The sequence below is a fragment of the Hyla sarda genome, chromosome 4 (genome assembly GCF_029499605.1).
Source record: "Hyla sarda isolate aHylSar1 chromosome 4, aHylSar1.hap1, whole genome shotgun sequence".
Taxonomy (NCBI): domain Eukaryota; kingdom Metazoa; phylum Chordata; class Amphibia; order Anura; family Hylidae; genus Hyla; species Hyla sarda.
In genome coordinates, this window is record NC_079192.1 from 126,531,928 (window position 1) to 126,554,489 (window position 22,562).

General features: G+C 38.5%; 1 long non-coding RNA gene across 1 annotated transcript; it reads right to left on the reverse strand.

Annotated features, from left to right (window-relative positions):
- Window positions 1–7,044: 7,044 nt before the first annotated feature.
- LOC130368434 (uncharacterized) lies at window positions 7,045–21,996 on the reverse strand. Its single transcript, XR_008892463.1, has 3 exons — window positions 21,454–21,996; window positions 9,297–9,360; window positions 7,045–7,126 (listed from the first exon to the last, which is right to left on the reverse strand). It is a non-coding gene; the product is annotated as an uncharacterized LOC130368434 (long non-coding RNA).
- Window positions 21,997–22,562: the final 566 nt, after the last annotated feature.

Below are 22,562 nucleotides of genomic sequence, written 5' to 3' on the forward strand. Positions count from 1 at the left end.
TAGCAGAGATAGGAGGGGTGGCAACTCTGCCACCTCACTCCTATCGCTTTAGGGGGATCGTGGGTGTCATGGACACCCGCGATCCCCCTTCTATTCCGGGTCACCATAGACCCGTAATGACCCGGAATCGGCGCAAATCGCAAGTGTGAATTCACTTGCGATTTGCGCCGATCGCCGACATGGGGGGGTCTAATGACCCCCCTGGGCATTTGCACGAGGTGCCTGCTGATAGATATCAGCAGTCACCCCGGCCCGGTCCCCGCCCGGCGCGCGGCGGGGGCCGAAATTCCCACGGGCGTATGGATACGCCCTTCGTCCTTAAGTACCAGGACGCAAGGGCGTATGCATACGCCCTTCGTCCCCAACAGGTTAAATACAACAGTTAATCATATAATAGGAATGTATGCCTATTAATTTCTAAAGTGGGGGGGGTGGTTGTATTATTTTATTACATGATTTATGCCTCTCACATTTATGCTATGTGTGTAGCTTTTGTAGAATTTTTGGGGTTTATTTATAAAATTTGGGGGATTTTTTTTTAATATATTTTCTTTTCTGTATTCTGAATTGTATATTTGATACAAAAAAGTATTTTTAAAGGGATGTTTTTGTGGGGGCAGAGTTGTTGTTTTTTTAAAAATATTTTATCAACCAGTTTTTTTTTAAAGGGGTACAGCTGTCAAGCCCCCTCCCATAGACTTGCATTGAGGGGGCAGGATGTGACGTCATGAGGGGGCAGGGCGTGATGTCATGAGGGGGCAGGGTTATGACATCACGAGCAACTGATATCAGCTCCAGCGTTTGGAAATCTGTGGTCCAAACGCTGAGCAGTGGAGTACCCCTTTAACTTTCTATCTATTCAGATAATTTTTTATTATTTCATCAACTGTTTCTTAATTTTTTGCACTTTTTTAAACTAATATTAATCAGTTTTATTCATTTATTTACTTCTTTTTTCTTTATTAATTATTGTTTTCCCATACGAGAACGACCTTTCACTCCTGATCTGATCGTTTCTTTGAAACACTGCACCACTATTGTAGTGCAGTGTATTATGCCTCTCAGTATTATGCTGACAGACAGTGTATGGTTATGGCTATCGTTAGGGTTTTTTTTTATGGGGTTATAAAGTTTTTTTGGCATTTTTATATGTTTTTTTGCTTTTTTCTTAATTTTATATTTGATCCCAAAAAAATTTTAAAGGGAAGTTTTTGTTAATCCAGAGTTTTAGTTATTTTTTTAAAATTTTTTTTAGCCTTCTTTTTCTTCTTATTAGTTTGTAACCATTCCCATTAAGGGACATAAAGCAGCCATGTTTCGATAGCTCATATATTCATAGACTGCAGAAGTATGACAGTGTCTTTCTTATGCCTCTCGATATTATTCTAAAAGACAATGTATGGTTACGGAATTGTCAGGGTTTTGGGTTTTTAAAAACATTTTCTCTCTCTTTTTTTAATATGTTTTTTAAGAGTGTTCTGTTTAATTCGTTTTTTTAACTTGTTTTTTTTTTTAGTTCTTGTTTTTTATCCCATGTGAGGGCTTTCACCAGCGATCTGCTGATCACCATATAATACATTGCACTAGTATTACAGTGCAGTGTATTATGGCTGTCAGCATTATGTTGACAGCCAATGTTTAATTATGGCTAATGTGAGGGGAGGGTTGATTTACTTTTTATTATTTTTGGGTTATTTTTTTAAAAATTCTTTTTATATATATATATTTTTGTAGAGGTTGGGGTTCATTATTTTATTCATTGTTTATTTTTAACTTAGTTTTATTTTTTTTAGATAGGATCCATGCAGAGTACATAGCCATCTATGGGGACGGCAATGTACCCGTGGAACCTCCGACAATACTTATCCTGACTGGAAATTCCTCAGTGTGAACCTAGCCTTAAATTTTTTTTATAAAGGGGACTTTTAACAGCGAGCTTCAGATCGCTCACATAACACACTGCATTAGTATTCAAGTGCAGTGTATTACGCCCTTCAGTATTATGGTAACAGGCTGTGTATTATTATGGCTATAGTCTTTGGCTACAATTATATATTTGAAGCAAAAAAAAAATTGATTTTATTTTACTTAGTAGAGTTAAGTCTTAAATCTGCGGTCAGTCGGCCCACAGTCTAAAGTAAACTTGTAAACTCTGTAGTAAGTTCAGTCTATTCTATTTAATATTGAAAAAGAGGATTCCTACAAATAAAAAATTAGAGAAGAAGGATGATAAATGTTCCTAATCTCTGTACCTGAGATATGGTTGTGTTATGTTAGAAGCTGTCTATAGACAATATACTTATTAACAACACATATATCTTCATGTATAAGGTAGAGACTATGACATCTCTGCAGGTCTAGATTTTACATCTAGCCTGATTGTTATCAGTAATTAATATAAATATTAATTACCTGTCTCGTGGTTCCTTTCTTGAAGCTGACAAAGGTATATGTCACGTTCACCTTCTCATCGGGCATCAGTCACCTGTAAAAAGACACAGGTATGATAACATGTTCCTGATACATGCTACAGAAGCTAATGTATATAACATTCTAGGGCCAGAACTACTTATCTCAGGCATTATGAAACTGCATAAGAAAAAGGAACAAAAAAGATGGACCATATTGGGATCTAGATTTTTTTTTAATTTAAAATATTATGTATATTTTTCTTATTTTTTTACTAAATATTTTATTAAAAATGTTATATTATATACAACAGTTAATCATATAATAGGAATGTATGCCTATTAATTTTGAAAGTAGGGGGGGTTGTTGTATTATTTTATTACATGATTTATGCCTGTCACATTAATGCTATGTGTGTAGCTTTTGTAGAATTTTTGGGATTTATTTATAAAATTTGGGGGATTATTTTTTATATTTATCCTTTTCTGTATTCTGAATTGTATATTTGATACAAAATAGTATTTTTAAAGGGATGTTTTAGTGGGGGCAGGGTTGTTGTTTTTTTTAAACATTTTATCAACCAGTTTGTTTTTTATTTTTTAAAGGGGTACAGCCGTCAAGCCCCCTCACATAGACTTGCATTGAGGGGGCAGGGCGTGATGTCATGAGGGGGCGGGGCTATGACATCACGAGCAACAGATATCGGCTCCAGTGTTCGGAAATCTGTGTTCCAAACGCTGAGCAGTGGAGTACCCCTTTAACTTTCTAACTATTCCGATAATTTTTTATTATTTTATCAACTGTTTCTTAATTTTTTATACTTTTTAAATTAATCTTAATCAGTTTTATTCATTTATTTACTTATTTTTTCTTTACTAATTATTATTTTCCCATACGAGAACGACCTTTCACTCCTGATCTGATTGTTTTTTTGAAACACTGCACCACTAATGTAGTATTATGCCTCTCAGTATTATGCTGACAGACAGTGTATGGTTATGGCTATCGTTAGTTTTTTTTTATGGGGTTATAACGTTTTTTGGCATTTTTATATATTTTTTTTCTTTTTTCTTAATTTTATATTTGATACAAAAAATCTTTTTTAAAGGGAAGTTTTTGTTAATGCAGAGTTTTATTTTTTTTTTTTATATTTTATTATCCTTGTTTTCTTCTTATTAGTTTGTATCTATTCCCATTAAGGGACTTAAAGCAGCCATCTTTCAATAGCTCATATATTCATAGATTGCAGAAGCATGACAGTGTCTTTCTTATGCCTCTCGGTATTATTCTAAAAGACAATGCATGGTTACGGTATTGTCAGGGGTTTTATTGTGGGTTTTTTTAAACATTTTTTCTCTCTTTTTTTATATGTTTTTTAAGAGTGTTCTGTTTAATTCGTTTTTTTAACTTGTTTTGTTTTTTTGTTCTTTTTTTTTTATCCCAGGTGAGGGCTTTCACCAGCAGTCTGCTGATCACCATATAATACATTGCACTAGTATTACAGTGCAGTGTATTATGGCTGTCAGCATTATGTTGACAACCAATGTTTAATTATGGCTAATTTGAGGGGAGGGTTGAGTTACTTTTTATTATTTTTGCGTTATTTTTTTAAAAAATTGTTTTTTATATATACATTTTTGTAGTGGTTGGGGTTCATTATTTTATTCATTGTTTATTTTTAACTTATTTTTATTTTTTTAGATAGGATCCATGCAGAGTACATAGCCATCTATGGGGACGGCAATGTACCCGTGGATCCTCCGGCAATACTTATTCTGACTGGAAATTCCTCAGTGTGAACCTAGCCTTTAATCTTTTTTATAAAGGGGACTTTTAACAGCGAGCTTCAGATCGCTCACATAACACACTGCATTAGTATTCAAGTGCAGTGTATTACTCCCTTCAGTATTATGGTAACAGGCTATGTATTATTATGGCTATAGTCTTTGGCTACAATTATATATTTGAAGCAAAAAAAAAATTGATTTTATTTTACTTAGTAGAGTTAAGTCTTAAATCTGCGGTCAGTCGGCCCACAATCTAAAGTAAACTTGTAAACTCTGTAGTAAGTTCAGTCTATTCTATTTAATATTGAAAAAGAGGATTCCTACAAATAAAAAATTAGAGAAGAAGGATGATAAATGTTCCTAATCTCTGTACCTGAGATATGGTTGTGTTATATAAGAAGCTGTCTATAGACAATATACTTATTAACAACACATATATCTTCATGTATAAGGTAGAGACTATGACATCTCTGCAGGTCTAGATTTTACATCCAGCCTGATTGTTATCAGTAATTAATATAAATATTAATTACCTGTCTCGTGGTTCCTTTCTTGAAGCTGACAAAGGTATATGTCACGTTCACCTTCTCATCGGGCATCAGTCACCTGTAAAAAGACACAGGTATGATAACATGTTCCTGATACATGCTACAGAAGCTAATATATATAACATTCTAGGGCCAGAACTACTTATCTCAGGCATTATGAAACTGCATAAGAAAAAGGAACAAAAAAGATGGATCACTATGGGATCTAGATTTTTTTTAACTTAAAATATAATTTATATTTTAAAAATGTTTTTTTAATAAATATTTTATTGGAATGTTTTATATTATATACAACAGTTCATCATATAATAGGAATGTATGCCTATTAATTTTGAAAGTTGGGGGGTGCCGTTGTATTATTTTATTATATGATTTATGCCTCTCACATTCATGCTATGTGCGTAGCTATTGTTGAATTTTTGGGGGTTTATTTATAAAATTTGGGGGATTTTATATTTTCTTTTCTGTATTCTGAATTGTATATTTGACACAAAAAAATATTTTTAAAGGGATGTTTTTGTGGGGGCAGGGTTGTTTTAAAAAAAATATTTTATCAACCGTTTTTTTTTTAAAGGGGTACAGCCGTCGATCCCCCTCAAATAGACTTGCATTGAGGGGGCAGGGTGTGATGTCATGAGGGGGCAGGGCGTGACATCATGAGGTGGCAGGGCTATGACATCACTAGCAACTGACGTTGGCTCCAGCGTTTGGAAAACTGTGTTCCACACGCTGAGCAGTGGAGTAACCCTTTAACTTTCTAACAATTCCGATGATTTTTTTATTATTTTATCAACCGTTTCTAAATTTTTTATACTTTTTAAACTAATCCTAATCAGTATTATTCATTTATTTACTTCTTTTTTCTTCATTAATTATTGTTTTCCCATACGAGAACGACCTTTCAGTCCTGATGTGATCCTTTCTTTGAATTACTGCACCACTATTGTAGTGCAGTGTATTATGCATCTCAGTATTATGCTGACAGACAGTGTATGGTTATGGCTATCGTTAGTTTTTTTTTATGGGGTTATAAAGTTTTTTGGGCATTTTTATATATTTTTTTCTTTTTTCTTAATTTTATATTTGATACAAAAAAAGTTTTTTAAGGGAAGTTTTTGTTAATGCGGAGATGTATTTCTTTTAAATATTTTATTAGCCTTGATTTTCTTATTATTAGTTTTTAGCTATTCCCATTAAGGGACTTAAAGCAGCCATCTTTCGATAGCTCATATATTAATAGACTGCCGTAGTATGACAGTGTCTTTCATATGCCTCTCGGTAATATTCTAAAAGACAATGTATGGTTATGGTATTGTCAGGGGTTTTATTGTGGGTATTTTAAAACATATTTCCTCTTTTTTAAATGTTTTTTAAGAGTGTTCAGTTTATTTAGTTTTTTTTAACTTGTTTTGTTTGTTCTTGTTTTTTATCCCATGTGAGGGCTTTCACCAGCGATCTACTGATCACCATATAATACATTGCACTAGTATTACAGCACAGTGCATTATGGCTGTCAGCATTATGTTGACAGCAAATGTTTAATTATGGCTAATGTGAGGGGAAAGTTGAGTTACTTTTTATTATTTTTGGGTTATTTTTTTTTATTCTTTTTTAGATCTATATACATTTTTGTAGAAGTTGGGGTTCATTATTTTATTCATTGTTTATTTTTAACTTTTTTTTTTATAGATAGGATCCATGCAGAGTACATTGCCATCTATGTAGATGGCAATGTATCCGTGGAACCTCCGGCAATAATTATTCCAACTGGAAATTCCTCAGTGTAAACCTAGCCTTTAATTTTTTTTATAAAGAGGACTTTTAACAGCGTTCTTCAGATCGCTCACATTACACACTGCATTAGTATTAAAGTGCAGTGTATTACACCCTTCAGCATAATGTTAACAGGCTATGTATTATTATGGCTATAGTCTTTGGCTACAATTATATATTTGAAGCAAAAAAAAATTTGATTTTATTTTACTTAATAGAGTTAAGTCTTAAATCTGCGGTCAGTCAGCCCACAGTCTAAAGTAAACTTGTAAACTCTGTAGTAAGTTCAGTCTATCCTATTTAATATTGAAAAAGAGGATTCCTACAAATAAAAAACTTAGAGAAGAAGGATCATAAATGTTCCTAATCTCTGTACCTGAGATATGGTTGTGTTATATAAGAAGCTGTCTATAGACGATATACTTTTTAACAACACATATATCTTTATGTATAAGGTAGAGACTATGACATCTCTGCAGGTCTAGATTTTACATCTAGCCTGATTGTTATCAGTAATTAATATAAATATGAATTACCTTTCTCGTGGTTCCTTTCTTGAAGCTGACGAAGGTATATGTCACATTCACCTTCTCATCGGGCATCAGTCACCTGTAAAAAGACGCAGGTATGATAACATGTTCCTGATACATGCTACAGAAGCTGATATATATAACATTCTAGGGCCAGAACTACTTATCTCAGGCATTATGAAACTGAATAAGAAAAAGGAACAAAAAAGATGGACCATATTGGGATCTAGATTTTTTTTAAATTTAAAATATAATGTATATTTTTCTTATTTTTTTATTAAATATTTTATTAAAAAATGTTATATTATATACAACAGTTAATCATATAATAGGAATGTAGGCCTATTAATTTTTAAAGTGTGGGGGCAGTTGTATTATTTTATTACATGATTTATGCCTCTCACATTTATGCTATGTGTGTAGCTTTTGTAGAATTTTTGGGGTTTATTTATAAAATTTGGGGAATTTTTTTTATATATTTTCTTTTCTGTATTCTGAATTGTATATTTGATACAAAAAAAGTATTTTTAAAGGGATGTTTTTGTGGGGGCAGGGTTGTTGTTTTTTCAAAATATTTTATCAACCAGTTTATTTTTTATTTTTTAAAGGGGTACAGCCGCCAGGTCCCTCAAATAGACTTGCATTGAGGGGGCAGGGTGTGATGTTATGAGGGGGCAGGGCGTGATGACCTGAGGGGGCAATGATGTCACAAGCAACTGACGTCAGCTTCAGCGTTTGGAAAACTGTGTTCCAAACGCTGAGCAGTGGAGTACCCTTTTAACTTTCTAACTATTCCGATAATTTTTTATTATTTTATTGACCGTTTCTTAATTTTTTATACTTTTTAAACTAATCCTAATCAATTTTATTCATTTATTTACTTCTTTTCTCTTTATTAATTATTGTTTTCCCCTACGAAACACTGCACCACTATTGTAGTGCAGTGTATTATGCCTCTCAGTATTATGCTGACAGACAGTGTATGGTTATGGCTATCGTTAGGGTTTTTTTCTGGGGTTATAAAGTTTTTGGGGCATTTTTATATATATTTTTCTTTTTTCTTAATTTAATATATGATAAAAAAAAATTTAAGGGAAGTTTTTGCTAATGCGGAGTTTTAGTTTTTTTTTAAATATTTTATTAGCCTTGTTTTTTTTCTTATTAGTTTTTAACTATTCCCATTAAGGGACTTAAAGCAGCCATCTTTTAATAGCTCATATATTAATAGTCTGCCGTAGTATGACAGTGTCTTTCTTATGCCTCTCGGTATTATTCTAAAAGACAATGTATGGTTACGGTATTGTCAGGGGTTTTATTGTAGTTTTTTTTTAAACATTTGTTCTCCTTTTTTAATGTGTTTTTTAAGAGTGTTCTGTTTAATTAGGTTTATTTAACTTGTTTTGTTTTTTTTTGTTCTTGTTTTTTTTATCCCATGTGAGGGCTTTCACCAGCGATCTACTGATCACCCATATAATACATTGCACTAGTATTATAGTGCAGTGTATTATGGCTGTCAGCATTATGTTGACAGCCAATGTTTAATTATGGCTTATGTGATGGGAGGGTTCAGTTACTTTAATAATTTTTGGGTTATTTAAAAAATATAGACATATATTTTTTTTTTAGATAGGATCCATGCAGAGTACATTGCCATCTATGGGGACGGCAATGTACCCATGGAAACTCCGTCAATAATTATTCCGACTGGAAATTCCTAAGTGTGAACCTAGCCTTCATTTATTTTTTATACAGGGGACTTTTAACAGCAATCTTCAGATCACTCACATAACGAACTGCATTAGTATTAAAGTGCCGTGTATTATGCCCTTCAGCGTTATGTTAACAGGCTATGTATTATTATGGCTATAGTTTTTGGCTACAATTATATAGTTGAAGCAAAAAAAATTGAATTGATTCTATTCTACTTAGTACAGTTAAGTCTTAAATCTGTGGTCAGTCAGACCACAGTCTAAAGTAAACTTGTAAACTCTGTAGTAAGTTCAGTCTATTCTATTAAATATCAAAAAAGAGGATTCCTACAAATAAAAAATTAGAGAATAAGAATCATAAATGTTCCTAATCTCTGTACCTGAGATATGATTGTGTTATATAAGAAGCTGTCTATAGACGATATACTTATTAACAACACATATATCTTCATGTATAAGGGAGAGACTATGACATCTCTGCAGGTCTAGATTTTACATCTAGCCTGATTGTTATCAGTAATTAATATAAATATTAATTACCTGTCCTTTCTTGTAGCTGACGAGGGTATATGTCACGTTCACCTTCTCATCGGGCATTAGTCCCCTGAAAAAGACACAGGTATGATAACATGTTCCTGATACATGCCACAGATGCTAATATATATAACAGAGCTGGAGGCACCTTGGTTTGGAAACTTTGATAAAGATAGCTAGAAAGGTAGATAAAGAAGGAATAGCCACAGCACATAGGTATCCGTGAAAAATCAAGCAGTGATTTATTCCATCAAAACAGAGTATCCAAGAACAAAGTTTCAACCAGCTCTCCTGATCAAAAGACCAGGAGAGCTGGTCGAAACGTTGTTTTTGGACCCACAATTCACCTTGACCCACTATACCCATGCAATCAGCTTCCTTGATGTTATGGTCACACTTGAGGATGGACGCCTACCACAGATTTGTTCACTAAAGCCACGGATAGGAATACACTCCTAAGTGACAAACTGGGAGAAGAGTCTCTACTCACAGGACCGAAAAAGAATTATTTGAATTGTTTATGTGATAAAGTATAAATAAATATTTTACTGCTATCTGCATTTCAATTGTGGTGATATGGTCGGATGGGAGAGTGTGTAGCGGTAGTCACTTTTTAAATTTTTTGTTATGTATTTTTTTTTTATTCATTTTCTTTTATATTTATTTTTTAATCTCAACTTTTGTTTTTTATTTTTTAGTATACATTATTCATTTCAGATTTTAATTGTGCCTTTAACTTGACAGACGACCGAGAGGATTGTGGAGATATAGGGACACATGTACCACCTGGGTGCCATCGAATTGATGGTATCTGGGAGGACATGTGTCTTTGGTATTTATATAGTTACATAGTTAGTTAGTACGGTTGAAAAAAGACATACGTCCATCAAGTCCAACCAGGGAATTGAAGGGAAGGGTGTAAGGGGATAAGGGAAAGGGATGTAGTTTTATAATTCTGCATAAGCATTAATGTTATTTTGTTCCAGGAATGTATCTAACCCTACTTGATATTGGACACATAATGGTGGTTAGCGTTGAGCACATACACTCACCTTACTCTGGTAAATATTCTATGCAGGTAAAAACACTGTGTGCATGCCAGAGGACCAGGCACTAAAACAGCATAGAATTTTATTTTATTTTTATTTACATTGTTCAATTTTGGATGTAGGAGGGCCAGCCAGGCTTTAACCCCTTAAGGACCAGGCCATTTTACACCTTAGGACCAGAGCATTTTTTGCACATCTGACCACTGTCATTTTAAACATTAATAACTCTGGAATGCTTTTAGTTATCATTCTGATTCTGAGATTTTTTTTCCGTGACATATTCTACTTTAACATAGGGGTAAAATGTTGTGGTAACTTCATTTCTTGGTGAAAAATCCCAAAATTTGATGAAAAATTAGAAAATTTTTAATTTTTCTAACTTTGAAGCTCTCTGCTTATAAGGAAAATAGATATTCCAAATAAAAAAAATGTTTATTCACATATACAATATGTCTACTTTACGTTTGCATCATAAAATTGACGTGTTTTTAGTTTTGGAAGTCACCAGAGGGCTTCAAAGTTCAGAAGCAATTTTCCAATTTTTCACAAAATTTTCAAACTCACTATTTTTCAGGGACCAGTTCAGGTTTGAAATGGATTTGAAGGGTCTTCAACTTAGAAATACCCCATAAATGACCCCATTATAAAAACTAAACCCCTCAAAGTATTCAAAATGACATTCAATCAGCGTTTTAACCCTTTAGGTGTTTCACAGGAATAGCAACAAAATGAAGGAGAAAATTCACAATCTTCATTTTTTACACTCGCGTGTTCTTGTAGACCCAATTTTAGAATTTTTTAAGGGGTAAAAGGAGAAAATGTATGCTTATGTTTGTAGCCCAATTTCTCTCGAGTAAGCACATATCTCATATGTCTATGTAAAGTGTTCGGCGGGCACAGTAGAGGGCTCAGAAGGGAAGGAGCGACAATGAGATTTTGGAGAGTACGTTTTTCTGAAATGGTTTTTGGGGGGCATGTTGCATTTAGGAAGCCCCTATGGTCCCAGAACAGCAAAAAACAAACAAACACATGCCATACCATTTTGGAAACTAGACCCCTTGAGGAACATAACAAGGAATTAAGTGAGCCTTAATTCCCCACAGGTGTTTCACGACATTTGTATATGTAAAAAAAAAAAAAAAAATTCACTAAAATTTGTGTTTCCCCCAAAATTTCACATGTTTGCAAGGGTTAATAGCAGAAAATACCCCCCAAGATTTGTAACCCCATCTCTTCTGAGTATGAAGGTACCCCATAAGTTGACCTGAAGTGCACTACGGGCGAACTACAACGCTCAGAAGAGAAGGAGTCATATTTGGCTTTTTGAGAGCAAATTTTGCTCGGGGGGCATGTCGCATTTAGGAAGCCCCTATGGTAACAGGACAGCAAAAAATAAAAATAAAAACACATGTCATACCATTTTGGAAACTAGACCCCTTGAGGAACGTAACAAGGAATAAAGTGAGCCTTAATACCCCACAGGGGTTTCACAACTTTTGCATATGTTAAAAAAAAGTATTTTTTTTCCACTAAAATGTGTGTTTCCCCCCAAATTTCACATTTTTGCAAGGGTTAATAGCAGAAAATACCCCCCAAAATTTGTAACCCCATCTCTTCTGAGTATGAAGGTACCCTATAAGTGGACCAGAAGTGCACTACGGGCGAACTACAATGCTCAGAAGAGAAGGAGTCACATTTAGCTTTTGGAGAGCAAATTTTGCTCGGGGGGGCATGTCGCATTTAGGAAGCCCCTATGGTGCCAGGACAGCAAAATAACCCCCACATGGCATACCATTTTGGAAACTAGACCCCTTGAGGAACGTAACAAGGGGTACAGTGAGCATTTACCCCCAACTGGTGTTTGTCAGATCTTTGGAACAGTGGGCTGTACAAAATTTAGTAATTTGCACAGCCGACATAGGCGTGCGCACAGGGTGTGCCGGGTGTGCCCAGGCACACCCTAATCACCGCGGCCGTGGAGCAAAAGGGGCAGCTGCCCCGGGCCCTGTAATTCCTGGGGGCCCAAAAGCAGCTCGCCCCTTTTGCCCCATGGGCTCTGATAAAGCTGATAAAGGCTGGCGGGCCAGGCGTCAGGGGCCCGGCCAAAATGTTAGTGGGAGGAGGCCCAGGGGGAAGTAGAGGGCCCAGGGGGAAGTAGAGGGCCCGGGGGGGGGCGGGTTTGTGCCGCACGCTACCTTTTTATGTTCGCCGCCGTCGTCATTCATCCCCAGGCAGCCAGTACCGCAATGGCTGTCTGGGAGATGGTCACGTGACGTGACGTGCGACGTCACGGTCGGCATCATAGAGAGGAGCGGAGCAGAGAAAGTCTCCCGCTCCTCTCAGTCCCCACACGGCCGCTTCCAGGATCCAGGCCGCATTAGGGGACCCACCGCCGGATATGTGAGTATGTATAATGTGTGTGTGGGGTGGTATTTATTATATAGTGTGTGTGTGTGTGTGTGTGGGGTGGGGGGGATTTATTATATAATGTGAGGGGGGATTTATTATATAGTGTGGGGGGATTTATTATATAATGTGAGGGGGGATTTATTATATAGTGTGGGGGGGATTTATTATATAATGTGAGGGGGGATTTATTATATAGTGTGGGGGGGATTTATTATATAATGTGAGGGGGGATTTATTATATAGTGTGGGGGTGGGGAGATTTATTATATAATGTGAGGGGGGATTTATTATATAATGTGTGGGGGGATTTATTATATAATGTGAGGGGGGATTTATTATATAGTGTGGGGTTGGGGGGGATTTATTATATAATGTGAGGGGGGATTTATTATATAGTGTGGGGGGATTTATTATATAATGTGAGGGGGGATTTATTATATAGTGTGGGGGGGATTTATTATATAATGTGAGGGGGGATTTATTATATCATATGAGGGGGGATTTATATATAGTGTGGGGGTGGGGGGGATTTATTATATAGTGTGGGGGTGGGGGGATTTATTATATAATGTGAGGGGGGATTTATTATATAATGTGAGAAGGGAGGAAATTATGCATGTGAGGGTAGGATAATAATGATTATTATAATCTCCCCCTCACATATATAATCTGATAATCCCCTCTTCACATTGATAATCCCTTCACATATAATCTGAGTATGATATTATATATATATATGTGAGGGGATAATCAATGTGAGGAGGGGATTATCAGATTATACATGTGAGGGGGAGATGTTACATATATGTGAGGGGAGGATTATAATAATCGCTATTATCCTCCCCTCACATGCATAATCTGATAATCCCCTGCCCCGTACGTATCCTGTACTGATCCTGAGTTATATCCTGTATTATACTCCAGAGCTGTACTCACTATTCTGCTGGTGAGGTCACTGTGTACATACATTACATTACTTATCCTGTACTGATCCTGAGTTATATCCTGTATTATACTCCAGAGCTGTACTCACTATTCTGCTGGTGAGGTCACTGTGTACATACATTTCATTACTTATCCTGTACTGATCCTGAGTTATATCCTGTATTATACTCCAGAGCTGTACTCACTATTCTGCTGGTGAGGTCACTCTGTACATACATGACATTACTTATCCTGTACTGATCCTGAGTTATATCCTGTATTATACTCCAGAGCTGTACTCACTATTCTGCTGGTGAGGTCACTGTGTACATACATTACATTACTTATCCTGTACTGATCCTGAGTTATATCCTGTATTATACTCCAGAGCTGTACTCACTATTCTGCTGGTGAGGTCACTGTGTACATACATTACATTACTGATCCTGTACTGATCCTGAGTTATATCCTGTATTATACTCCAGAGCTGTACTCACTATTCTGCTGGTGAGGTCACTGTGTACATACATTACATTACTGATCCTGTACTGATCCCGAGTGTGTGTGAGATGGGGGTGGGGGACCGGGGGGACCAAAAATAATTGCTTGCCCAGGGTCCAATCAAAATTAAAGACGGCCCTGTCCATTATACATACACTGTACAGCAATCATACATCCATTATACATACACTGTACAGCAATCATACCTCCATTATACATACACTGTACAGCAAGCATACCACCATTATAAATACACTGTACAGCAATCATACCACCATTATACACATACACTGTACAGCAATCATACATCCATTATACATACACTGTACAGCAATCATACATCCATTATACATACACTGTACAGCAATCATACCTCCATTATACATACACTGTACAGCAAGCATACCACCATTATACATACACTGTACAGCAATCATACCACCATTATACATACACTGTACAGCAATCATACCTCCATTATACATACACTGTCTGTGACTGTCCAGCAATCATACATCCAATCCATTATTAATGGATTGGATGTATGATTGCTGTACAGTCACAGTGTATGCATAATGGAGGTATGATTGCTGTACAGTGTATGTATAATGGAGCGTCCAATCCCAAAAAAAGCCTCCAATCCAAAAAAAAGTTTTAATAAAGTTTTTCATTTTGTTTGTATTGATATTTATGAGTGTAGGTATGTTTATGTATGTGTGCATGCAAGCAAGAGTGTGTGTGTGTGTATATATATCACACACACACGCGTGCGCTGCATGAGTTTGTGCTTTAGGGTGCACACCCTAATGCAATAGGCTGCGCACGTCTATGACAGCCTACCGTTCCAAATATCTGTCAGACACCAGTGGGGTGTAAATGCTCACTGCACCCCACATTACATTCCGTGAGGGGTGTAGTTTCCGAAATGGGGTCACATGTGTTTTTTTTTTTGCGTTTGTCAAAACCGCTGTAACAATTAGCCACCCCTGTGCAAATCACCTCAAATGTACATGGTGCACTCCCCCTTCTGGGCCTTGTTGTGCGCCCCCAGAGCACTTTGCGCCCACATATGGGGTATCTCCGTAGTCTGGAGAAATTTCATTACAAATTTTAGGGGACTTTTTTCCCTTTTACCTCTTGTCAAAATGAAAAGTATAGGGCAACACCAGCATGTTAGTGTAAAAGATTTATTTTTTTTACACTAACATGCTGGTGTAGACTAAAACTTCACCTTTTCATAAGGGGTAAAAGGAGAAAAAGCCCCCAAAATTTGTTAGGCAATTTCTCCCGAGTACGGCGATACCCCATATGTGGCCCTAAATGCTTGCCTTGAAATACGACAGGGCTCCAAACTGAGAGCGCCATGCGAATTTGAGGACTGAATTAGGGATTGCATAGGGGTGGACATAGGGGTATTGTACGCCAGTGATTCCCAAACAGGGTCCTCCAGCTGCTGCTAAACTCCCAGCATACCTGGACAGTCAGTGGCTGTCCAGAAATGCTGGGAGTTGTTGTTTTGCAACAGCTGGAGGCTCCGTTTTGTAAACACTGTCGTACAATACGTTTTAAATTTTTATTGGGGGGGGGGGCGACAGTGTAAGGGGTGTATATGTTGTGTTTTACCCTTTATTATGTGTTAGTGTAGTGTAGTGTTTTTAGGGTACATTCCCACTGGCGGAGGTTTACAGTGAGTTCTCTGCTAGGAGTTTGCGCTGCGGCGAAAAATTAGCCGCAGCTTATACTTGAAGCAGAAAACTTACTGTAAGCCTGCCCGTGTGAATGTACCCTGTATGTTCACATGGGAGGGGGGGGGGGGCAAACCTCCAACTCCCAGAGTTGTACTTTTGAAACAGCTGGAGGCACACTGGTTGGAAAACCTTCAGTTAGGTTCTGTTATCTAACTCAATATTTTCCAACCAGTGTGCCTCCAGGTGTTGCAAAACTACAACTCCCAGCATGTACTGATCACCGAAGGGCATGCTGCGAGATGTAGTTATGCAACAGCTGGAGGGATCGCAACTACAACTCCCAGCATGCTGGGATTTGCAGGTTTGCAACATCTGGAGAGCTACAGTATATAGACCACTGAAAACTGTGGCACTCCAGATGCTGCAAAACTACAAATCCCAGCAGGCGGCCCAGACAGCAAACAGTTGTGTGGGCATGCTAGGAGTCGTAGTTTTGCAAGATCTGGAGGGCTATAGTTCAGAGACTACCATATAGTGGTCTCAAACTGTAGCCCTCCAGCTGTTGCAAAACTACAACTCCCAGCATGCCCAAACAGCTGTCTGGGCATGCTGGGAGTTGTAGTTTTGCAACATCTGGAGGGCTACAGTTAGAGACCACTGTATAATGGTCTCAAACTGTACCCTCCAGATGTTGCTAGGCAACTCACCGGCTTCTGTCGGATCCAGCCGCACGTCATCGCCGCCCTCAGCCTCCGTCGCCCGCCCGGATCGGTAAGTGGATCTTCGGCGCCGGTCCCCGTCGTTTCCCCGTCCTGCCCCGCCTATTGTGGGTGGGCAGGACGGGGAAAACAAAAGTTAACCCCCCCTGCCCCCGATCTGCTATTGGTGGTCGCGTCTAGACCACCAATAGCAGGGATAGGAGGGGTGGCACCCCTGCCACCTGTCTCCTATGGCTTCAGGGGGATCCTGGGTATCTTATACACCCGCGATCCCCCTTACATTCCGGGTCACCGGGTCACTACAGACCCGTAATGACCCGGAATCGCGCAAATCGCAAGTGTGAATTCACTTGCGATTTGCGCCGATTGCTGACATAGGGGGGTCTGATGACCCCCCTGGGCATTTGCGCGGGGTGACTGCTGATCGATATCAGCAGTCACCCCGGTCCGGTCCCCGCCCGGCGCGCGGCAGGGGCCGGAATTCCCACGGACATATGAGTACGTCCCTGGTCCTTAAGACCCAGGGCGCAGGGACATACTCATACGTCCGTGGTCCTTAAGGGGTTAATATGGTGCCCTAGTTCATATGAACTCTAATGCGCATGCGTAGAGTTCACGGTGCATAGAGATATGGCCCATTCCTAGTTGTAGCTGTGCACAGCCCTAGACGGGTTATTGTGACAACCTACACGCTCCCTTAACTGACAGGTCCCACCGGACATGACGCAATAGACATGCGATCACGCGTGACATGCATGTACAAATACATTGTTTACAATCTGAGACATTAGCTATGGAGTCCTGGTGAGTGATCGTTCTCACGGTCACTGTAGTTACTGTTTTTAATTGCACCAGGGTGTTCTATGTTTACAATCATTACTTAATTAAGGATGTGAAAGTAAATATAGTATATGGCGGCATATGCACTAGCTTCCAATTTGTGTGATATATATGGATATACAATTGTATGCATGTTTGAAATTTTTTTATGTACACTGATGATATATTGTGTTCACTATTTTCTGAATTTTCTATATTAATTTTTTCATTAATTTCACTATTGGTACCTGATGTGTACCCTTATATGAGGTGTGTTATTCACTAAGTATACTGAGCTTGAAAAAGACCAGGAGAGCTGGTTGAAACGTTGTTCTTGGACACTCTGTTTTGACGGAATAAATGACTGCTTGATTTTTCACGGAAAAAAAAGACCAAGAGAGCTGGTTGAAATGTTGTTTTTTGACATTCTGTTTTGATGGAATAAATCACTGCTTGATTTTTACAGACCAAAGGTTTGGAAACACCTTCTCGTTCAGAGTTTTCTTTATTTTCATGACTATGAAAATTGTAGATTCACACTGAAGGCATCAAAACTGAATTAACACATGTGGAATTATATACATAACAAAAAGTGTGAAACAACTGAAAATATGTCATATTCTAGGTTCTTCAAAGTAGCCACCTTTTGTTTTGATTACTGCTTTGCACACTCTTGGCATTCTCTTGATGAGCTTCAAGAGGTAGTTACCTGAAATGGTCTTCCAACAGTCTTGAAGGAGTTCCCAGAGATGCTTAGCACTTGTTGGCCCTTTTGCCTTAACTCTGCGGTCCAGCTCACCCCAAACCATCTCGATTGGGTTCAGGTCCGGTGACTGTGGAGGCCAGGTCATCTGGCGCAGCACCCCATCACTCTCCTTTTTAGTCAAATAGCCCTTATACAGCCTGATGGTCCAACTAAACGCAAACCGGATGGAATAGCATGCCGCTGCAAGATGCTGTGGTAGACATGCTGGTTCAGTATGCCTTCAATTTTGAATAAATCCCCAACAGTGTCACCAGCAAAGCACCCCCACACCATCACACCTCCTCCTCCACACCAGCACACCTGTGAAGTGAAAACCATTTCAGGTGACTACCTCTTGAAGCTCAACAAGAGAATGCCAAGAGTGTGCAAAGCAGTAATCAAAGCAAAAGGTGGCTACTTTGAAGAACCTAGAATTTGACATATTTTCAGTTGTTTCACACTTTTTTTGTTATGTATATAATTAATTCCACATGTGTTAATTCATAGTTCTGATGCCTTCAGTGTGAAGCTACAATTTTCATAGTCATGAAACTAAAGAAAACTCTGAATGAGAAGGTGTGTCCAAACTTTTGGTTTGTACTGTATATGGACCCTTGACCCAGGTTTGGTCTCTGCGTGCACCACATTGGAACTTTCTACTGGGAGGTCCTGTTTTCCTTCATTTTATTAGATAGATAGATAGATAGATCAGTGTTTCGTGAAGAGGGTGCCTCCAGCAGTTGCAAAACAGCATCTTCAACACTGGAGTCACCCTGGTTAGGAAATATAGATAGATAGATTGGGAATATATATAGGACATAGATCAATCTATCTATCTATCTATCTCAGTGTTTTCCAACCAGGGTGCCTCCAGCGGTTGCAAAACTGCATCTCCCAGCATGCTTGGAGTTGTAGTTTTGCAACAGCTGGAGGAACCCTGTTCTGAAAACACTGATCTATGCTCTATCTATCTATCTATATATCTATTTATCTATCTATCTACAGTCTTGTTCAGGAGAGCTGCACACCTGTACAAAAGATGCCTAGATGCCTGCTTTATCTCGTCCGGGTCAGGACTGACAGTAGTAGAAAAATAAAAATAAAATAGCAGCACTCCACTGATGTGAAAAAAGTGGTGTTTATTTTACTCAAAAGTGAGGTGACTTTTTGGCTAGCTCACCTAGCCATTTTCAAGCCGCTTGATAATGGCTGGATGAGGAAGCCGAAACGTCGCTTCAGGTTTGAGTGAAATAAACACCACTTTTTTCATGCCATTGTTATTTTTTATTTTCCTATCTATCTCTCTATCTTTATCAGTGTTTCCTAACTCTGTGTCCCCCAAACACCCCCCACACACCATGCCTGCCCCCCTTTTCCAGCGCTATCCCTGTAGCCATCCCCCACTTCTCAGCACCATCCCTGTTCACCCCTCCCTTCCTTACCAGGGTACCTCCCGCTGTTGCAAAACTGTTGCAACAGCTGGAGGGTAAGGAAACACTGATAGTTATATAGATCAGTGTTTCCTGAAGAAGGTGCCTCCAGCTGTTGCAAAACTACAACTACCAGCATGTTGGAGTCACCCTGGCTAGGAAACTTTGATCTATTTCCCATATCTATTATCTATTTATCTATCTATCTATGTCAGTGTTTGCCAACCAGGGTGCCTCCAGTGGTAGCATGCTGGGAGTTGTAGTTTTGCAACTGCTGGAGGCAATCTGTTCAGGAAACACTGATCTACGCCCTATCTATCTATCTATCTATCTATCTCTCTCTCTCTCTCTCTCTCTCAGTGAGAGATACAAGATCACTCCTCCTCCATGTACCTGCATTGTTTTGATAACTGTTGCCCTTGGTTACGGCCTACTATGGTGGGGTAATACATGCTCAGTTTGCCTGCAGTCTCCTGAAGGCAATGGCAGTTTGTCTCCACTGTGCTTATAAGCAAGGAGGATTGTGGGAAAGTGTGTGCTCTGTTGACTGGCAACAGTAGGGTTAGAGCTCATAGAGGAAATTAGGTGATCAGATCCATGGGGAGAAGAACTCTACAGGGATATAAGTTATTTTCCTTAAAAAGCAACACATTTGTTCCCCTTTACATATATGTATGGGGCACACATCTGATTTTACAAAATTTGCTCTCTGGGACAATCCTGTTAAAGAAAATTCGATGTATGCATTTCCTTTTATGATTCAGTACTAATAGTCATACATGAAATTCAGCATTATAATAGTGAAATATACATTATTTCAGCCTAAATTCTTGTTTTAGGTTATAACAGGAGGTCATGTTAAAGGTCAGAGATGTCTTATATCACTTCCCTGTCACCCCCATTAGTAGGTCACATGCACTGAACATATAGGTGTGTTTTAGACATTAAGGGGCTTCCATGGTATGGAAAACTATAGATATAGGGGCAGATTTATAAAAACCAGTGCGGAGGAAAAGTTTACCAGTTGCCAGTAGCAACCAATAAGATTGCATCTTTCATTTAAAAAAAAAAGCTTCTGAAAACTGAAAGAATCAATCTGATTGGTTGCTATGTGCAACTGCTCCACTCTTCCTCTACACCAGTTGTCTTCAACCTGCGGACCTCCAGATGTTGCAAAACTACAACTCCCAGCATGCCCGGACAGCCAACGGCTGTCCGGGCATGCTGGGAGTTGTAGTTTTGCAACATCTGGAGGTCTGCAGGTTGGAGACCCCTGCTCTACACAGATTTTGATGATTCTCCCTCATAGACTTAATGATTACTGATTTACTAAGAGTGGAGTGTAGGTTTCTTTGTGGGTTTTAATTCCCTACATTTTTTTTCCCACTGTATTTACTAAGATTTCCCTACATTTTGCACTTTTCCCTACATTTTAATTTTTTTTTTCACATGTTCTGATCTGGAGGGTTTTTCTCAGCTCAAAATCCACTACATTTTCTGTGGAAACCTTAGTAAATATGTTGGGTTTTTTAGAAAATGATAGAATTCTGGCACAGAGACAGAATTCTGGTGCAGATTCTGGCCCAGACAGAATTTCTGGCGCACAACCTGACAAAATATGTCAGGTTTACTATAGTAAATCAGGGCCAATATATGCATACAGTACTTACACCCCCAACTCTTTGTGTAATAGAATTGAAAAACAGTATATACTTGGTCATTTGTGAACATCAGCAAAGTGTCTAGTTAAATAATTAGATTTAATACAATTTACATTATTATTTTGACACATTATATTTAATAGATCTAGTCATCATTTGCAAGTCTAGAACTCTAGAAACTGTAGATGTGTTCTGACCAATATTTAGAATTTATGTACCTCTCCTTTGTCATCTTGTCCTCTTCTTCATCTCCTGCTCTTTGTGTGCGCTCCCTCTGATAGCTAAGGCCTGAACTGTACTAGTGGCTGGTACAGATAGCTCCAAACACTTGATGAAGTCACATGTGTGATGTCATAAGGGAAGATTAACAAAGAAAGCTGGCAAGGCCACTGTATGATTTTATATTGTTAGTTTTAATGGGATCTGTCAGGCTTCCATTATCTAACATTTTACAAGACAGAATATTTACCTGTTGGGGACGGAGGGCGTACAGGTATGCCCTGTCATCCCGGTACTTAAGGACGGAGGGCGTACCTGCCCTCCGTATTTGCGATAACCACCATTCACTGGGCGGTTATTGGAATGGGACTACTGCTGATATCTATCAGCAGCCATCCCGGCACATCGCCTATGTCAGTGTTTCCTGAACAGGTGCCTCCAGCAGTAGCAAAACTACAACTCTCAGCATGCTGGGAGTTGAAGTTTTGCAACAGCTGGGGGCAACCTGTTCAGGAAACACTGACCAATGTCCTATCTATCTATCTATCTATCTATCTATGTATCTATCTCAGTGAGAAATATAAGCTTACTAATCCTCTATGTATCCGCATTGTTTTGATAACTGTTGCCCTTGGTTACGGTCTACTATGGTAGGGTAATGCATGCTCAGTTGACCTGCAGTCTCCTGAAGGTTATGGCAGTTTGTCTCCCCTGTGCTTATAAGCAAGGAGGATTGTGGGAAAGTGTGTGCTCTGTTGACTGGCAACAGTAGGGTTAGAGTTCATAGAGGAAATTGGGTGATCAGATCCATGGGGGAGAAGAACTCTATGGGGAAATAAGTTACTTTCCTTAAAAACAGCACATTTGTTCACCTTTACATATGTGGTAGCCTAGTACGGGAGGTGTTACCCCGAACTCTTGCTGCAGGCAGCCTCCCTTCCATGTCCCCAGGGCCCCTCTTGCATCTTCCCCCCTGGCCCTCTAGATGTATTATGACCAATATTTAGAAATTATGTACCTCTCCTGTGTTATCTTGTCCTCTTCCTCATCTTCTGTTCTTTGTGTGCGCTCCCTCTGATAGCTAAGGCCTGAACTGTACTAGTGGCTG